General features: G+C 37.5%; 1 long non-coding RNA gene across 1 annotated transcript; it reads left to right on the top strand.

The window, feature by feature from the left end:
• The first annotated feature begins 14,479 nt into the window (after positions 1-14,479).
• LOC107804083 (uncharacterized) lies at positions 14,480-16,696 on the top strand. The gene is made up of 3 exons (XR_001652168.2): positions 14,480-14,597; positions 15,531-15,622; positions 16,302-16,696. It is a non-coding gene; the product is annotated as an uncharacterized LOC107804083 (long non-coding RNA).
• Positions 16,697-17,942: the final 1,246 nt, after the last annotated feature.

Below are 17,942 nucleotides of genomic sequence, written 5' to 3'. Positions count from 1 at the left end.
AAAATGTTAATTAATTGTGCGATCCTTGCTTATTATAAATTCTTTCTCATATTATTTGACCCTAGTAAGTATCAAATCGACCTCTCGTCTCTACTTCTTCGAGATTAGACGGGATACTTACTGGGTACATATTGTTTATGTACTCATACTACACTTCTATACTTAATTGTACAGGATCTGAGGTAGGTGTCTCTAGCTATCAGTCTGGTGCACATCCCTAAGCGGATTTCGAGACTTCTACAGTGAGCTGCTCTCTTTCCCATGCCGTTCCACAGCCTGAAGAAGTCTCTCTTATGTATTTTTGCTATCTATTCTGTTTCGGACAGTAGGATAGTGTGATTGTTTTGTATATTCTACTAGTTGTCCATAGCTTATGGCACCAGGTCTTGGCACACACATTAGTAGACTATTATTTTGGGATTGTATGATTATTTCGGCTTTACTGATCATTTATTATTTCTAGTTCAACTTAAGAAGTCATTGCAATTATTTTGGGTAAAAGTAAATGGGAACTTATCTAGTATTTCCGCGTTGGCTTGCCGACAATGGTGTTGGACGCCATCATGACCTATTATGGAAATGGGTCGTGACAACTATAGTAAGAAGTCACTAATATTTCAATGTCGTAAGGTAATGAAGTGAATATTAGTAGTACTTTTTCGTAGTGAAAGAATTCTAAAGAAAATCATAGTGGTGTACACTCTTAGGATAGTTTCGGTAACAGGATCCCTGAAGAGTTTAATACCAAACTAGATAGTTACGGCAAAGCACTATTGGACAATTATTGCATCAGATATAACTTGGCAAGATTCTTTAACAAAATCTTATTTGGTGAAGACTTTTAATAGTCATTTAAAAGAATGCCTGAGAAAGTTGTAGATGCATGGTTATGAGTCTAAGTGAAAGATTATTGGGGCATATACTATTAACCATGCATTTGGATATAGTATATTCTAATAATTGTCATGGTTAAAAGTCTAAGTGGGAGATTGTTGGAATATATACTATTAACCATGGGTTTGGTTTAGATATAGTATTTATTATGAAATAATTGCTTATTCAGTTTTAATAAAGTTTTAAATAGATCATATATTAGTCTGTGTCCTTTGCTTATATAGTAGATGATTTAGTGTATAGAGTTTAGCTTATACTGTGATGACCACTTGTTTTAAAATGAATTCTGTGTTCTGAGGCTTTAAAAACCTCTTTTATCATCACCCCAATTTGCGTGCGCAGTCCGGGCGTGTAGCCGGAAAGCCTAAATGTGAAAATCTGTGAAAAATGATAAATTTTGACTATAAAATAAATTAATTTGACTTCGGTCAATATTTTGGGTAAATGGACCTGGACCCGTGATTTAACGGTCCCGGAGGGTCCGTAGGAATATATGGGACTTGAGCGTATGCCCGGAATCGAATTCCGAGATCCCAAGCCCGAGAAATGAATTTTTGAAAGAAATTATTTTCTGAAAAATATAAAGGTTTTTGAAAGTGAAATGTTATGTGAAACATGTAGTAGTAAGAAACAGAACCCATTTGGCGTGATTCGGACCTTAAATGCAAATTTGCTGTTTAAAGAAGTTTTGAGAAATTTCATCGATCTTGAAGTTTAATTCGATGTTCATGATGTTATTTTGGTGATTTGAGTACACGAATAAGTCCGTAGGATGTTTTTGAGGTTGTGTGTATATTTGGTTTGGAGCCCCGAGGGCTCGGGTGAGTTTTGGATAGGCCACATGGTGCATTTTGAACTTAAAAAATTGCAGGTTTTATGCTGGTGTGTTTCATACATGCAAGCTTCGCATGTCTCGCAAATGCGAGCTCACAAATGCGAGCCATGCATCACAAATGCGAGAGGTGGCATGGGCAGTCTTCTTCACAAATGCGAAGTATATTTCGCAAATGCGACACCCGCCTAAATCTCCTACAGTCGCAAATGCGAGACCCCCAGTCGCAATTGCGATTCACCCTTCGCATTTCCCAACCCAGCAGAGGTCGGTTGCGAACCCCTATTCACAATTCCCATATCTGAGACCTGCAACTTTTATACTTAGACGAATTTTAACCCATTTTTCATGTTCTCTCAAAACATAAACATACTAGGGTGATTGTTCAAAGGCTTCTTCTTCCCCAAATCAATTGTAAGTCATTTTTAACTAGATTTATTCAATCATTAACATCTTTTAACATAATTTCAACTTAAAATCAATGGTTTTCATGGGAGAAATTGGTTGTTTTGGATAAAACCTAGGTTTTTCAAAAAAATTGGGGCTTTGGACCTCGATTTGAGGTCCGATTTCAAAACAAATCATATATTTGGGTTCATGGGGGAATGGGTAATCGGGTTTTAGTTCGAACCTCGGGTTTTGACCATGTGGGCCCGGGGCGATTTTTGACGTTTTGGGTAAAACTTTGTAAAACTCATTTTCATGCATTGGGGTTGATTCATTTAGCGTTTATTGATGTAATTAAGTAACTTATGGCTATATACACGCGAATTGGTGTGGAATCAAGGAGTAAAGCTATAATTGAAACGTAAATTGTGTTCGTGACATCAAGATAAGTATTTGGTCTAACCTTAGCTTGAGGGATTAGGAGTTGTGTCCTATTTGCTATTTGTTTCTTGTTGAGTACGACGTATAGGTATGGTGACGAGTATCTATACGTTGGTGTCGAGCATGACCATGAGTCTTATATTGTGATTTTCATGACTTCGTTGTATTATTCTTTCCTTGGTAAAAGTTTCTATTGCTGGGTAAAGTTTGTGGAAAGAATTGTGACCTATGAACATTGAGGAGCGTTGGCTCAAGTTGTATAACGAATTGTGAAAGTATAAGTGATAATTGAACCTCTAGAGCATTGGCTCGAGTTGTGAAGTGAATTGTGAAGTAAAAGTGAGAAAGAGAAGAGATCATTATGTTGCCCCCTTGCTGGGCTATTGTTGAATTGTGGTTCCCTTGCATTGTGTTCTTAATTGGTATTACGGATGCTTAATTAGGTTGATGATTCTTTGTGTTGGGTAAGGGTTATGGTTATTCTCGTGGAACAAGTTTGATTATAGCTGAGGTAATTAGATGTTGGAACAAGCTTGATTATAGCTGAGTTAGTTAGATGTTGGAAAAAGTTTGATTATAGCTGAGGTAGTTAGATGTTAGAACAAGTTGGTTATAGCCGAGGTAGTTAGATGCTGGAACAAGTTTGATTATAGCTGAGGTAGTTAGATGTTGTAACAAGTTTGGTTATAGCTGTTTCTCCCTTGCCGGGACGTAATTACTTATGTTGTCAAATCCGTTGCCAGGATAGTGTAGACCTTATTGATCCCTTGTCGGGACTCTCGTCATAATTGTCAATTTTATATGTGGACCGAGTTGCATGTCGCAAAAATGTTATATGTGGATCGGGTTGCACGCCGCAACAATGTTATATGTGGATCGGGTTGCACGCCGCAATGATATTATATGTGGATCGGGTTGCACACCGCAATAATATTATATGCGGATCGGGTTGCGCGTTGCAATAATATTATATGTGAATCGGGTTGCGTGTCGCAACAATATTATATGTGGATCGGTTTGCACGCCGCAACAATGATATATGTGGATTGGGTTGCACGTCGCAACAGTGTTTATATATATTGGGATCGGGTTGGGCGCCGCAACAATTATTGATACAAGTGTGTTTAGTTTGGATACTAGTTTCTTTTGTTTTGCTGTGAATTCTAAGCTGCCCTTAGACTGTTACTCTGGATTTACTATTAATACTGGTATACCCCTGCAACATGTTTTCCCCTCCCACCTTTACTTGCTTATTTCTGCTTTACTTTCCGCTGTATATTATATAAATGCACAGGTGTATTTGTTAGTCTGGTCCTAGCCTCGTCACTACTTCGCCGGGGTTAGACTAGGAACTTACCAACACATGGGGTCGGTTGTGCTGATACTACACTCTCACTCTTTTGTGCAGACCCCAGTGTTGTAGACTCCGGACCGCAGTAGAATTGCTGATTCTTGTTCATCAGGCGGCCCGAGGTAGTCATGCAGGCGTTCGCAGGCCCTGACGTCTCCCCCTATCCTTATTTCCTGTTTCATTTCCCTTTTATTCAGAAACAGTGTACTGTTATTTCTTCAGACTTTGTACGTAGCAATCATAGACTGTCTGTGACACTGTGACACCAGATTTTGGGTGGTTAAGGCTTAAGTATTTGTAATAGATACAAATTTCATATATTTTATGGTTGTCTTCCGCTTAAATTTGGATTTCCGCTGTTATCACGTTATCGCCTTATATTTATTAAAAAGAAATAATTGGTTAAAGAAGTAAGTAGTTAAAGGATTGGTTTGTCTAGCTCACATTAGTAGGCACCATCACGACTCCCTAGGGTGGGAAATTTGGGTCGTGACATATACACGGAAGACTAAATCAACAGTCTTATAAGTATAAATTTGAATTCAGAATCTAATGATGGAATTGGACAAACCATTAGGAATGATTTTAGCACAAGATTAAATATAATTTATCTTGATTATGGGAATGATTTAATTCCAACTTCTTGTACTAGTACATTTTGTATGTATTGAACGGATCAAGTAGAGATAAGTATTTTATACTGACTTAATAAAATAAACTCTCTAGCCATTAAATGTACTTATACTCTTAATCTTGATATAATTATTATTAGCTATGTACATTATTATTATTATTATTATTATTATTATTATTATTATTATTATTATTATTATTATTATTATTATTATTATTATTATTATTATTATTATTATTATTATTATTATTATTTTGATTTATTAAAAGGAAAGATTCTTTCGTGGGTCAATATGCCTGGTAAATTGTATAATAATAATGTACATTGGCGAAATAATAGTTAGTTGATGGAATCCATGTCTCGGTTTAGAGATTGATAATACACCTTTATGAAAGCTTATAAGTTTTCATGTGTTAACCCAGCCGGTGGATTTTGTATCCGACACATGAAATAAGTTAAGCGAAAGTCTAAAGAAAATAATCAATAAACTAAATCGTCACTAATTTAATTTAATTGATTAGTATCTGGATCTTAACATGGGGAGTTAAATAAGATTTAATGGATGAATTTCGAAATTGAATAAGGAGTGCAACTACGAATTTTTAGTGGAATAATTCGTAATTAATTATGGTGAATATTAATTTCAAATATTACAAATTAATTCCATAATTGGAAGCCTTGTTAATTAAATTCTGCGGTCCCTAATGTGCCTAAATAATAGAAAATAAAGGAATCTTTTTCTGGTGGAAAAGAAAACCAAACAGGTTTTGAAAAAGGGTTTTAACCCTTAAAACTTGTGCTATAAATACATAAGGTTTTCCACCTAGAGAAGATAGAGATGGTGGACGAAATTTTCAGCCTTTTTCCTTAGAAAATTTCGCCCACATGAAATTGCTATTTTCAGATATTATTTGGATAACACAGTAGAAGACCGTGGAACGTTCGAGGATCACGATTGTGCAGGTGATGGAGATTCATTGAGAAGTTATGGAACTGAAGGCTCACGTGATAGAAGAGATATGTTCACGCTTCAAGAGGTAACCCGTAAAACCCGTATACACTAGTTGTCTAGATTACATGTGATTTTGATACTGGGATTGCTTCCGTTGCATATAATAATCCATCAGTAGCGTATGCCTTAGTTTATTTTGGTGATTCTTTGAAATAATCGAGAGAGCTTTTTGAATTACTGTTTAAATTAAGATTGAGAAATATTCGCGAGAAGTTTCCCTTAGATCATTCCTATCAATAGATTCATGCAAGTTTTACCACATTTCACATTAGCTTATTTGAAAGATTTAGATTTAATCGAGAGAGGAGTTTGAATCGGAAGTATAAGCTAATCACCTATTGAATTCGTGGGAAACGATAAAACCTCAAGAGTGAAAGATAACAGTGTCATATCCAGGATAGCAATCTTGCACCTATTATATTAAAACCCTTATTCTTCGTCTTGATAATGACTCATTGCTTTACTCTCTAGTTTTCTGTGATCATTTTTTTTTTTGCTTTAATTTTAATAGTTAATTTTATCTCATAAACACCCCAATTAAATTGTTAATTATTTTGAATGTCGTTAAAACTGAAAATTACTTAAACATTATTCAAATTCAATCACTGTAGAGACGATAGTTATACTATTATATCTTTGGCTAACAAGTATCAATTTCGTGTTAGTGTTTTACGCTCCTCAGGATGCTCAAATTAATTTAGGCGAAGCAATATATTTTGTTGTTACAGGAGAGGACATGACACTTTCGCTAAAGTTTCTAGTCCATAAAAAAAAAACATAAGCATTGTTCATGATCAGTGCATGGCAATGTGCAGGTGAATTTTTGAAGTGTACATGTCTTGGGTCTTAAACTTTGATCATTCTCTCTCCTTTTACGCTCTAATCCATCCAATGTACTTTTATCCTTATTACTTTACTATTATATAGAAGCAGGACTCATGGTGTCCGAACTGTGGCACTTTTGAAATTTTAATGTTTAGTTGGGATTAAAATTTATGTACTTCATAACTATGAGCATATAATTTTTGACCATATTTATATTTCCAACAAAAGATTCATATTTAAAATACTACTTTGTTTTTATTAGAAAAAGAAAAGGAAATTCACAAAAAATATTTATGTTCAAGCTAATGATTTTATAATTCTTTTTAGTAATCTTTATATATTTCCTAAACTAAAAATAGTTTATTAATATTTTTATCTTGGCAGCTTTAATTTAATTAGAGTAGAATTTTGTTTGTTCATTTAGTATCTTCTAAAAGAAATCCAAAAAGAAAAGTACTTTAATAAGACATAAAAAGTGAAAAGAAAAGAGTGAAAAGGACCTATTTAGCAGAAGAGATTTTTATATTCTTATACACTATTTGAAACTTTATTACCCTCCCTACTCAAGTTTCAATTTAATTACATAGTCATATACAATTTACCAATTATATACAAATAAGCTTTAAATGAGTATCCCTTTACATTAGGAATTGAATAAGAAATATCAATTATTTCCTTATCCCTTTATACTTGCCCTCTCTCTCTCTCTCTCTCTCTCTCTCTCTCTCTCTCTCTCTCTCTCTCTCTCTTCGTCTCTCTATCTGTCTTCGTCTGTAACGGCTCGACCGGTCGTTTCATGAGTTACCGCTCTGTTTTCCCCATTTCTGCTTCTTATTGCCTTGTTCAGTTGTATTTTGTGTTATCGCGTTGGTTGGTTCGGGTTCAGAGAGGTTTTGGTAAGGTTTGAGGCACTTCGTCTCTTTGAGTAAGCTTAAGTTGGAAAAGTCAACCGGATGTTGACTTATGTGTTAAAGGGCTCGTATGTGAGTTCCGATGATTCTGATATCTTCGGGATGTGATTTGGGACTTAGGAGCGTGATCGGAATGTATTTTGGAGGTACGAAGTAGATTTAGGCTTGAATTGGCGAAATTGAAATTTTGGCTTTTTCCGGTTGATAGGTGTGATTTTGATATAGGGTCGGAATGGAATTCCGGAAGTTGCAGTAGGTCCGTTGTGTCATCTGGGATGTGTGTGCAAAATTTCAGGTCATTCGAACGTGGTTTGATAGACTTTTTTATCGAAAGCAGAATTTAGAAGATTTTGGAATTCTTAGGCTTGAATCCGATGCGAATATGGTGTTTCGATGTTGTTTTGAGCGTTCCGAAGGTTGGAACAAGTTTGAATGATGTTATGGGATACGTTGGCATGTTTGATTGAGGTCCCGAGGGCCTCGGGTGAGTTTCGGGTGGTTAAACGGATCATTTTAAGTTGTGAAAAGTTACAGAAATTTGCTGTGAGTGTTGCAGACTTTTGGCCTTCGCATTCGCGAGTGGGCCCTCGCGTTCGCGAAGGGTTAGGATGAGAGGCTGGAGATTTGGCCTTCGCATTCGCGAGGGAGGTCCCACGTTCGCAAAGGGTTGGAGTCAGGAAGCATCGCGTTTGCGAGATAGCAGACGCGTTCGCGATGGTTTGAGCTGCTGAGGCATCGCATTCGCGAGGGAGTCATCGCGTTCGCGTAAGAGGGATTTTGGTCAACTTAAATTTGTGCTTCGCGAACGCGAGGCGTTGACCGCGTTCGCGAAGAAGGAATTGAGATAGTTGGGCAGAATGTTTAAAAGGCCCATTTCTGCGATTTTGAGCATAAGTTCCTCCATTTTTGGGCGATTTTGAAGCTTTTTGAAGAGGATTTGTCACGACCCTAGTTCACCAACCGTGAACATGTCATGACGGCACCTAGTCTCCGTGACCAGGTAAGCCTAACACTTGCAGAAACATAATAATTGCGGAAAAATAGAATACCATATTTAATTATCTAAAAAGGAAATTGTACTGAATGCCGCTCGGCATATACGACTCAATATCTCAAGACTAAAACAATCCCAAAACCCGGAAACTCACGGGAAAACATAGGCTACAGAAATGTATAGTGAGGCTCCAAACTCCAGAATATCTAACAAATGGAAGGAAAGAGAACTAAGTACTAAAGATAGAATAAAGAGGGTGACTCGTCGGTCTGCGGACGCAGCAGATCTACCTCGAAGTCTCCGTAGTCCTCCTGCCTCACTGATAGTGCGCCTGAGTAGAGGTACCTGGATCTGCACATGAAAAAGAAACATGCGCAGAAGAGGCATGAGTACACCACAACGGTACTTAGTAAGTGCCAAGCCTAACCTCGGTTGGGTAGTAACGAGGAAGGTCAGGGCCCTACTGAAGTTATATAAAATATAAAGATGGCAGGATAAGATAAGCAGTGCAATTGAGAACCTACAGTAAGAATCTATGCAGGATAATAAGAGTACAATAACGGAAATAATGATGAAAGCAAACCATAAGGAAAGTAACCGGGGATCTCTAAGTATCCCGAGGATCTCTTAGTATCCTCGACATGTACTAGGGATCTCTTGGTATCCCGAGGATCTCTCGGTATCCTCAATATAAGTCAGGGATCTCTTGGTATCCCGAGGATCTCTTGGTATCCTCAATATGTACTAGGGATCTCTTGGTACTCCGAGAATCTCTCGGTATCCTCAATATATGTACGAGGGATCTCCCGAGAATCTAACCCGTAGTCCCAAAGTAAATGTGCAGGAGGAAGCTCCCGGGAATCTAACCCGTAGTCCCAAAGTAAATATGCATGGGGAATCTAACCCGTAGTCCCAAAGTAAATGTGCAGGGGGAATCTCCCGGGAATCTAACCCGTAGTCCCAATTTAAAACACATAGCAACAACATAAGAATATTAAATTAAACGCTAATTCATACCGAGTAAACATTTACTTCTAGCCTAACATGCTTCACGTAATGCAATTTAAGCAAATAGGCAATTAAGTCAACTAAACATGCCTTTCTAGACTAGCAACATGCTAAATTCACAAGTAGAATAAAACAAGAAAAGAACTCAATTGAAATACTTAAGGAAAAACCGGATTTTCAACAATTAGCTCAAGTACGCGCTCGTCACCTCACGTACAGGGCATTTCAATTATCAAATATAGCACATCCTAAGGGGAAAGGTCCCCCACACAAGGTTAGACAAGCCACTTACCTCGAACCGGCTCAAAATCAACTAGAAACCACGCTTTTGCCACGAGTATCCGACTCCAAATGGCCCAAATCTAATCAATTCAATTGCATATCGTAAATATCATCTCAAACAAATGATCCTATGTTTTAATTCAAAGCTAATACGCTAAATTATGGAAAATGACCAAAATGCCCCTCGGGCCCACATCTCGGAATCGGTAAAAATTTATATTCCCAAAAACCTCGCACTATCACGAGTCTAACCATATGAAAATTATATAATTCCGACACTATTTGGTCCTTTAAATCATCATTTTACATTTTTGAAAGGTTTCACAATTTTCTTCCCAAATTCCCTCTCAAATCACGAATTAAATGATGAATTCAGTGTTAGATTCATGTATTCTAGCCAAATCTGAGTTAAAATCACTTACCTCGATGAATTTCTTGAAAAACCTTCGAAATATCGCCAAAATCCGAGCTCTCTAGGTCAAAATATTAAATAAAACCCAAAACCTCGTATTTATAGGTACCCCTCAGGTTTCCAGCTACTGCGGGCCGCACCAAACCTCACGCGGTCCGCGCAAGTCAGTGCGGTCCGCGCAAAGGCAACGTGCGGCCGCACATGCCTCCCTCTGCAGTGACAGGCTTTAGTATTTTGGCCATAACTTTTGCTACAGATGTCCACATTGCAATATCTTTACTTTTCTGGAAACTAGACACGAAGAGCTACAACTTTCGTTTTGAATCACCTCAAAACTCTTTGTAGATAAAAAGATATGAGCTTCCGAAGTAGGACCAGCGGGAGAGCCCTTCACCGCGGCCGCGCCCCACTTTGTGTGGTCCGCGTGACGCCTATTGCGGCCGCGGCCACTTTTGTGCGGTCCGCATAACACTCAACGCAGGCGCACTAATTTTTGTGAGGATCGCGTGAGTGAGTTCTGGGGCCTGCAACCCCTGTAGACCTGCTACAGCTATGATTTTTGCACTATAACATCCCGGAGCCTACCCGGAACTCCCGGAACTTCAAACCAATTATACCAACACATCCCATGACATCGTTCAAACTTGATCAACAATTCGGAACTCTTATAACAACATCAAATCACCAATTTCACATAGGATTCAAGCCTAAGAACTCCAAGAACCCTTAAATTATGTTTTCGATCAAAAACTGTATCAAATCTCGTCCAAATGACCTAAAATTTTGCACACACATCCCAAATGACATAACAGAGCTACTGAAACTTCCGGAATTCAATTCCGACCCTCGGATCAAAATCTCACTATCGGACCGGAAACTTCAAAAATTCAAAATTCGGCATTTCAAGCGTAAATTAGCTACGAACCTCCAAAACACATTCCGAACATGCTCCCAACCCCAAATTCACCTAACGGAGCTAACGGAACCGTCAGATTTCCATTCCGAGGCTGTCTCCCCACTGTTCCGACTTTGGTCGACTTTCTAACACTTAAGCTCTCATTTAGGTACTAAGTGTCCCAAAACTCCTCAAAACTCAAAACCGAGTATCCCGGCAAATCACATTAGCATAAATAAACTTGGGGAAAGCAGTTAATAGGGGATCGGGGCATTAATTCTTAAGACGACCGGCCGGGTCGTCACAGGATTGAAGAGGGATTTAAGGGGAAACACTTGGAAGTAAGATTTATGGACTTAATACTCGATCCTAATGTGATTTCTACCTAATTAATCATGAAAATTGTTGAATTTAAGCCTAAATATTGAAGAACTAGGACTTGCAATTGGAGACCTAAAATTAGGGATTTGAAGGATCATTTGTGGTTGGATTTTGGTGATTTTGATATGAATGAACTCGGGGAGTGATAAGGAGTCTATTGATGTAATTTTATCGAGATCCGAGACGCGGGCCCGGGGGTCGGGTTTGGCCAATTTCAGAATTTGTGTTGTAATTTAATTTCTTTCGAGTGGGTTTTGTTCCCTGAGCATGTTTTGATGGTTTTGCACTGATTTTGGTTATATTTGCAGCATACGGAGACCGATTCGAGAGGCAAGGGCATCGCGGGCTAGAGTTTGGATTGGATAGAGGTGAGTAATGATTGTAAATGTTGTCCCGAGGGTATGAAACCCCGAATTTCACATCGTTATGCTATATTGAGGTGACACACATGCTAGATGATGAGCGTGAGGTCGTGCACCATTGGGGGATTGTGACTTAGTCTATCCCGAATGACTATTTTACCGCGTATTTGATTAGAAACTGTTTGCTATGATTATGTTTTGGGTTGAATGCCATATTTGGGCCTCGTGCCAACGGTTTTGGATCCTTAGGGGATTTTTACTGCTATTTCCTAACTATTTTGATTTTTATATCTGTACTCAGTCATGCTATATTATATTATTTTCCTAACTCAGCTATGTTTACTCTGTTTTAACACTTTAAATGATATTTTGGGCTAAGCATCATATTTTACTGTGCCCGAGTGACTTTTAGAGATTTCTGATTGAGTAGGGCCGAGGGCCTGTGTTGTAAGGTTATTATGGGATCGGCTGCACGCCGCAACAATGTTGTACTGATTATGATTATGAGGTTGAGGGCCTGAGTTCTACGCCACAAGGTGGCTTGATATGAGGCCGAGAGCCTATTTGATTATGCCACGAGATGGCTTGATATTGCGCTTGGGCCGTAAGGGGCCCCTCTCGGAGTCTGTACACCCTTAGTGAGCGCGTGTACCCATTATGATATGAGATATAGCCCGAGGGGCTGGTGTTGTTCCATGTTATGGCCCGAGGGGCTGATTCTGTTGACATTATGCCCGAGGGACGGATTTTATGTGTTTATCTTTTCTAGCTGCCTTTCATTTTACTTGTTTAACTTTCAAAAAGGTATTTTAAAGAAGATTATTCTGAACTAAGGTGTTTTTATAAGATTTCACTATTTTATTGCATTTTATTGGTTTTACACTGCCTCTTTATAGCATGTTGTTGTGTTTTTACGTGATTTCTTATCGCCCAGTCTTCATTTATTGTTATTACTCACTGAGTTGGAGTAATCACTTTACTCTCTGCACCCTGTGTGTGGATTCAAGAGCTTCAGGTCCTGTCAGTGAGGGTTGATCGCTCCCAGTAGGCTATTTGGAGTCCACTAGGTAGCTGCTCGGTGTTCACAGCCCAATGTTTCTCCTTCCTATCTTACTTTCTATTTCTAGTTCTGTAATAGACTGTATAAACCCTTTCAGACTTATAGACTTATGTTAGAGGCTCATGACTGGTGACACCCCGATGTCGGGCTGTGTTTGTTCCGCAAATTGTATTGTTTCACTATTTCTTTTGGGATTTAATCATGTTAATGACTTAAATTGTGTTATTTTAATTGTTTAAAATGAATTGGGTGTTGTGTCAGCTAACCTTGTCTTCACGAGAGGCGTCATCACGACCGGGTCTAGGTTTTGGGTCGTGACATCGTCTCTCTCCTCTCTTTCTCTGTTATTTTTCTCAATTTTCTTCATTTGATGTTCTTTGTTTTTTATGATTTCTTATTGTATAGAGTTTTAATGAAATTCATCAATGGATTTCAATCATTTTAACTTAATTTCCTTTCATGTTGCACAATTAGTGTTCAAATTGAAATTGTCAATCAATAAATTTTGACTCTCCACCATTGACATCCATTAAAAAGCTTTGAAGCTTTGAAATCAAATTTGGGTTTTCGAAAACCGTTATTTGTTTGATTGGGTGTTTTTACAAACAATCAAGAATATTGTTTGGAGTTTATATCTCAATTTTGAGGGTGTTTTGATGAAGATAAGACTTGATTTGACTGAATTTCAAATTGAAACTCGAAGAAGAAGAAGAAGAACACATGACATATCATGTACTTACGAAGTTGTAGAAAAATTGTAGTATAAATGTATGTAAATTGTATTCTGCTATAGTTATATATTTTTTTTTATTTGAATGTTGTATGAAAGTAAAACAATAGTTGTATAATGTATGGATCGTTGTATAAAATTTGCATTTAAGTTATCAATACAATCTTTTTATATAGAGTTATTGATATGTATCAAAATTGTATTAAGAGAGTAAGTTTGATTAGAATTTTAGAGAGGAAGAATCACAAATCAGATACAAAATATATACAAATCAGATACAAAATATATACAAAGACATATTGTATAAAATTTGTATAAAAATTATATTTAAGTCGTATGATATTGTAGTTATATTTAACTAGGTAAAAATAATGTATAAAAATTGTAGATAAGTTGTATAATGTTACAACCCATGTTTTTGTACGTGAAATTACGTCGTAAGTCAATTGATGTAAGCTTAGAAATGAGATCCTCTTTGAACGTATATTTGGCGTTACGTCCCATTTTTTGCAAGCCTTTAAGAGTTAATATTTAAGGACAAATGTCTATAAGGGTACATGTTGTTACACCCCGTACTTCAGACGTCACTATCATTATAGGATTATCTAATGTAAGCTCAAAAAGGATGAAATTCTTCTACAAGGATAAGAAAGGTTTGCCGAAGTGTTAAGTAAGTTAAGATGAATGTGAGACTTGTTAATCATGATTTAAATGAGTTTAAAGCCATGATATGACTATATATGATGTTTGGATATGAAGTATAAAGTTTGAGAAAAATCGGATTTAAGTTGTGGAAAAACCGACTAAGGATTTGCCTTGTAATGGAGCTTTTTGAGCAATAAATTTTGTATATTATATGAGGTCTTTTTGGGAAATATTATATACCAAATTTAAGGTCTTGGAATTTAGTTTCCAACGCTCTAAACCGTTTGTTCATATGACATCCGGATAAAAAGATAGAAGTGCCTGAAGGAGGACCTATGTGAGGGTGCCAAGTGGCACCTTTTTGACTTTTGGAAAAACGGGATATTTACATCCCAAACTCGTCTCCTTCTCCATTATTCCAGAGACCTAGACCAAATATCACTCCTAACCTCACCCTCAAGCTATCCACAAGGATATCCAACAAGATTATCATCTATGGCACGAAATCACGAAGCAATAACACTAGAACGATCCCCACGACGTAAGTATCGCTATATAGCCTCTCTTTTTCTTTGTAGTTTGAGTTTTGGAAGGTATTTTGAAGTTAATAAAAATGACTAATTTCTGGTTTCAAGCTATTAAATGTCAATTAAGGTTGATTAATTCATTTCATAATAGTTAGAACTCACGGGACGGTGATCGGAAGCCGTGAGTTCGAGTTATTTGATTTGTAATGGACTGTCTTGTGGGCTGTTTCGTGTAGCTTTTGATCTATATATTTTGCTTCTATTTAATGGAGTTTTTGGAGGATAAATGGTGTGGATAAACACCACATAATGGCGAAATGATGGATTAGTCATTCTTTGTAATATTTTTGGGGTGTTTGACACTACTATAGTCGTCGTTTTTGGTATGAATTGATTGGGGTGTTTTGGGATGTTGCAAGCTAAATATAACATGGATTTTGGCTTGCATACACTGTAGGAGATAATTATATTGTGTTCCTACAGGCGCTTAAGGTTATCTTGGCATTGGTTAAGTTAAATGGATGAACTAGATATGAACTAGTGAATAAAGTTGCTAATTAAGAATAATTGGAATTGTGGATCGTTTTCTGTGTTATGGATATATGGTATAAGGCTGGAATTATTGATGAATGACTTTATTATCATGTTAATGATACTATTAAGTTAAAGTAAAAAGTCTATAAGGGGTGATATGGGGTATACGAATTTCAATTGGAGCTTGTCGCTCGTCGTAAAATAGTTATGACTTATTGTTGTTTTATGGTGTCTTGTTGTTCATAATTATGTATTGCTGGATTTCTCTGGTAATTTGTTTTGGTATATGGTATTGAAGGAGACTCTTGTTACAGGGGAGATGCTGCCCGAATTTATATGAACGAGCTACAAGTTTAAGTTGCAGACTTAGCCTTTATTCAATACTGATTTTGAATCTCCTTATGCAATGGTAGATTGAGTTGAGTTGGTTGAAGAGTTGCTTGGGAGGTATTATGGACTCAACGTGGAGTTGCTTGGGAGGTATTATGGACTCAACGTGGTTAAGGTATGTTAAGGAACTTACTTCTTTCTATTGGCTGATCTAAAGTGAAATGAACATAAACGGTACGCTAATTCATAACTGATCTACTCCTAGAAACTAAGGTTGTCCATGTTGTTCTTTCCTTATAAAGTTATTCTAAACAAGTGTGTATGATCCTTGAATCTTACCAAGGTTCATTTTGAAGGTATGGATGTCCATAATGTTAATCGAAGGTGCAACGACCTTATGTCACTCCGAAAGGTTTAGAACGTGATTCCATGAGTCTAGCATGCATTATATATATGTATCTATTTTACTCTACCGAGCCGCGCTATAGTCGGTGGGGTACGACACTTATTGTGCAACCACTGATCAGTTGGGTTTATTGAGCTCCACGTGGCCGGGTACGATTCTACCAAGCCTTATAATGGCCGGGTATGTTTTTACCGAGTCCTCTTTGAGGCCGGGTACGATGTGATGATAATGATGCCCACAGAGGCGTATGTTTTTAAAAGTTTATGTATATATATGTATTATGCATTTCATGTTAGTAGCCCCCAGAGGCACTCATATGTTACAGGTTGTATTTCCTCTATCTCTCTTTACATTACTGTTCTTGTTTATGCTTTCCTGCCTTACACACTCAGTACTTTATTCGTACTGACGTCCCTTTTGCCTGGGGATGCTATGTTCATGCCCACAGGTCCCGATAGACAGGTTTACATTCCTCCTAGTAGGCTATCAGCTCAGCGAAAGGTGTTGGTGCACTCCACTTGCTCCGGAGTTGCCTATTTGGTTAGTATGATTTAGACATGTATTAATTGGTATGGCGGGGCCCTGTCCCGACCTTTATGATGTTTATGTACTCTTAGAGACTTGTAGACAGATGTCATGTATGTGAAAATTGTATGGCATTGTCGGCCTATGTTCAGTGTATGAGTGATCACTTTGGTCTTATAGGCACATATGTCACATATATAAGTTTCTATGTCATGTTAGGTCATCATATGTCTAGTGTTAACTTATATTTTATTATGTTTATCTCATGATGACCCTTTTGGCACATTTACCCATAATAGTTGTGAGCACGTGATTTTTGCCCTACAAGAACTACTCCCAAAAATTCAAAATAAAATAGTTTTGTGTTGTTTGTGATTTATTTGTATTTGTCTGTGCATGTTTATTTTTATTTTAATTAAGGAAAAATACAAAAAATATGTTGCCTGTGCATTTGGGATTTAACTTTACAATTTAGGAATTAATTAAACAATATTTGGTTTTACGAGAATGAAAATCACAAAAATATGTACTTTGCATTTTTAGCATTTAACGTCCAATTGTGTGATTTTATTTTAATTGGTATTTAATTGGTGTGATAATTGTTATTAGGAATTAATTAGTATGTTAAGCTAATTTGGTTTATAATTTAACTTAGAATTTTAGTTTTATTAATTAGGAAACAAAAGAAAAAGAAGAAAAAGAAACAAACAGAACAAGAAAAAGGAAAATCGGAACTGGGCCGAATATCCAGGCCTAAACAAATTACCAGTCTTTTTAGCCCAACCCAATCCGCCACTGGACCAAACCAAACGACGTCGTTTTTGTCACGTGTAATCCAAACCGTTGGATTAAATCAATCCAATGGTCCAGATCACCCCTCTCATAACACGGCTTAACCCGACCCTGACCCGGTCCCTGAACTCGGTCCAACCCTCCACCCCTACTAAACCAAACGACCCCGTTTCGCCCTAAGAGACTGATCACAGCCGTTAGATTTTCGTAATCCAACGGCTTAGATTAATTCTTTAATCTCATCATACCAAAGACCCCCCCCCCTAAACCCTCAAACCCGTTTCACTCACCCAAACCCTCATCCCCTTCGTCTCTCCCAATTCTCTCACCAGACAGCCCCAAAACCCTAGCAGCTGCCCCTCCATGCCACTGCCCATAACCCGGCGACAACCACTCCAATGACCGCCAAAATCACACCCCTGAACCACCAAACCATCCCCTCTCCGAATCCACGCTCATTTTTCTTCGAATCACCCCCGAGCCTCTCGAATCTTAGATCAAAGAAATCAACACAAACCCTAGTTCATCCAAATCGACCCCAAATCAACACCACATACCTCCCGTGACTCCTTCATAACGAATTCATCATGGATTTCTTTCGAATTAGACCAAAGTTCGTCGAATATCAAATCTAAGTTCAAGCCTTAGAACCCTAAATTGGGACCAATGCACAAGGGGGTCGTTCGTTTGGATTTCTTGATTTATTCAAGTCTGTTTCAACATCAAATAATGACGCCCGTTTGTTCTCCAACAAGAACAAATGTTTGGCATT

This window comes from Nicotiana tabacum, chromosome 6, assembly GCF_000715075.1.
Source record: "Nicotiana tabacum cultivar K326 chromosome 6, ASM71507v2, whole genome shotgun sequence".
NCBI classification, from domain to species: domain Eukaryota; kingdom Viridiplantae; phylum Streptophyta; class Magnoliopsida; order Solanales; family Solanaceae; genus Nicotiana; species Nicotiana tabacum.
The sequence above is the reverse complement of the archived record's forward strand: the minus strand, read 5'-3'. Positions and strand labels throughout refer to the sequence as shown.